The sequence below is a fragment of the Mesoplodon densirostris genome, chromosome 13, assembly GCF_025265405.1.
Source record: "Mesoplodon densirostris isolate mMesDen1 chromosome 13, mMesDen1 primary haplotype, whole genome shotgun sequence".
NCBI lineage: Eukaryota > Metazoa > Chordata > Mammalia > Artiodactyla > Ziphiidae > Mesoplodon > Mesoplodon densirostris.
The window spans coordinates 24551231-24554528 of record NC_082673.1 but is presented as its reverse complement, the minus strand read 5'-3'; positions in this window follow the sequence as shown (position 1 = coordinate 24554528).

The window sequence follows — 3298 nt, the reverse complement described above, 5'->3', positions numbered from 1 at the left end:
CAGATATCTGGGTGCTCTTCCTGTCTTAATACCCTCTTTTGTCTTTCAGCTTAGATCTTTAGTTCTTCCTGAACAGCTCTGTTCATCTTTAAAGATGAGGGTCTAGGGGCTTCCCTCGTGGCGCAGTGGTTGAGAATCTGCCTGCTAATGCAGGGGACATGGGTTTGAGCCCTGGTCTGGGAGGATCCCACATGCCACAGAGCCACTAAGCACGTGAGCCACAGCTACTGAGCCTGTGCATCTGGAGCCTGTGCTCCGCAACAAGAGAGGCCGCGATAGTGAGAGGCCCATGCATCACAATGAAGAGTGACCCCCGCTTGCCACAACTAGAGAAAGCCCTCACACAGAAACGAAGACCCAACACAGCAAAAATAAATAAATAAATTACTAAACTCCTACCCCCAACATCTAAAAAAAAAAGATGAGGATCTAGTTTCAGGTCCAAAGTCTTTGGGTGTGGCCCATCCCACTGTTAACTCACAAACCATACCTCCTAGAGTTTGAAATTGGAGGTCAGCCCTGTGTAATGAATACTGCAAACAAAACATAAGAACACCTGAGTACCCTGTTTTGTTGATTTTCTACTGACTGATTTTTTCCTTCAGTTATTTTCATAAATACTGACCACTTTAAAAAAAACAAATTAAATATATTTTACTTAGCAAACCACTCTTTCCTTCCTCTTCTCATTCAGGACATTCTTCACTTAACAACTTAGGCAATCCCAAGCTTGTTCAAAGAGGCAAGGGTTTAACTCTTATAAATCTGAAACTCCCCTTTTGGCTTAGAAGTGGACAAACTTGTACTTTCTTAGGCTCCCCAGTTTTGTTTGTACAAGTTACTGCCTCATGGTTTTGATATTCATCAGGTATTTTAACTACTGAAAGTCATTACTTTCTACAAAGAGCTTCACTTAGAGAAGCTTCATGAGATACACTCTACTTCACAAGAAACCAGTGGTTGCTCTGAAACACAAAGCATAATCCAATGTGAAGGTCATGTAACAGTCCATCAGATAAGTGTCCAAACCCATTCTTTATCTGGTATCTGGTTATTGTTAATGCTACTAGTGTCTTGAGTTCACAAGCCCTCTACAACCAAGCACATTAATTGAATACAAATGTCATCAACTTTTCTTCACTCTCTTTTCCTAGGAAGGAGGTTGAGGGGGAAAATATCCTGTGCTTCGACATCACCTGCAAGCTATATGAGTGCATTTATTGGTCCAATGGTTAATTTCTCAATCACAGTTTTCATTCATGTTCCAGTATCACTTTAAAAGCTCAGTTCACAGACCCAGAAGAAATGTGTCCAGGATTTTTTAATCTCTCAGCCCACAATCTGCCCATTACACATGAGCAAATATTTTTTAAAACCACATTATAACCAGGAATTAGATATCTTCTATTGCAGATCCAAGTTGAATGGACTGTAAAGTAAATAATTACTTTCCTTAGTCTAAGAAATGGAGTGGCCATAATGAAGGTTAAGGAGAGGTAAGCAAAGCAGAGGTGCCAACCCTCGCAGCAGAGTCCTGGCTGCTGACTTCTCAGTTCAGGCTCAGTTGAGTTTGTATCCCCATGTATCCTAAGGTTTCAGCACCCCTGCCCCAAATCCTCAAAACGGCAAGGTTATTTTATCACTGTAACCTAATACATATTCCCTAGAAAAGCTTTATTGTTTCTGGACCTCAGAGAACACTCAATTTCTATCATCTGAAAACAGTGAGAGAATGAATTTAATCATTTTAAGGCCCAAGCAGTAGACCCTACTTCCTTCTTTCATTCTTCTTGATTGTTCCATGAATAAAGTTTTCTCTCTGGAATCTTCCATCCTTTCCTCTCTGCTGATTATTTTTCCTAGACAGCTTACACTATCATCTTAATAAAACCTTCTCTGATATTGCTACCTCATCAAGCTCTCAATGGATTCTCCTTTCCTTTCATTGCTAGACTATTGCTATTTGACTATTCATAGAATAGTCAAAATGCTCAATGCCTTCATCCCTCACTTTATAGTTGCTTCTTAACTCCCTGTAATTTGAATCCCACAGTCACCAATTAACCATAGTTTCCAAAGCCACCAATGAAGTTTGAAATACCAAAAGCACTCTACTATTACTAGTCTTCTTCAACATTCCTCCTCCCTTGTGAAATTTCCCCCTATTGGTTTCTACTTCTCTATGGTGTGTATTTCCTGATTATTTCTTCTTTAGCCTTTCATTCATTCACCTTTCTATATTCCCCTTTAAATAGAAACATTTCCCAAGACCCACTCTGTAGTCTTCTTGTCCTTTATCTGGCATGCTCTACCTTGGCGATTTCATCAAATGTTTCAACCATCATCTCTAAAGCAAATCACTCTTAACTTTGTCCCTTGCACTGACATTTCTTCTGAGATATGAACCCCCATTCCAATTACTCACGGTTCATCACTGTGAAACTATCACAGCTGGAACCATTAATAAACATCTTCTAAACAGAACTCATCATTTTCCCAGAAGCAGTTTCTACTCTCCCATTTACTGTCTTGGTAAATGTCACCTGAGTATGCATATCACTTCTTAGAGAAAACTTTGAGTAAAGGAGTTACCGCCCTCCTATCCTTCAATTAGTAATTAAATCCTGTTAGCTCTGCCTCCACACTGTTGCCCACAGTTATCCACTCCATCCTTTCCCATCTACTGTCTTCTCATCCAGGTCCTCCTCTGCTCCCTCAGGCACATTTGCCATGTCTGCCAAACAGGGCGCTTTCTCCAGGTTCTCTCATCCATTCTCTCGCTTTGAGCCGAGTTATCTATCACTCTAGGGCAATCATCCTAAATGGCTCCCTCTACTGGATAAAGTCCAACCTCTTTGGCCCTCTTTCAAAGCTCATTGACCTCATACCTTCACATACAGCCTACACTCTGGCTACCCTTTCTACTTATGCTTCCCAAATGCACTATCAAGCCTCTGTGCCATTTGTAATCTTATTCGATTTGTCTAGAATATTCTCCTCACTCTCCCATTTTATCTGGGGAACTCCCACTTATGGGTACAGGTCCAGCTTAAATTTCAAATCCTCTTCACAATAATCCCTGAGCAAAGGCCATGGCTCCTCATCTGTGTTCCCATAGCTCTTTATAGATTGTGAACTCCTTCAGTACTGAGGTCTCTTCTTACTCAGGACCTAACTCAGTTCTTGATACATTGCCGGTGCTCCATGAGATCACTTACTTTGCAAATATTTATTGATTCCTTGCCATATAGTGAGCATTATTTTTAAGTGTTGACAATACAATGATGGAAAAAGTAGA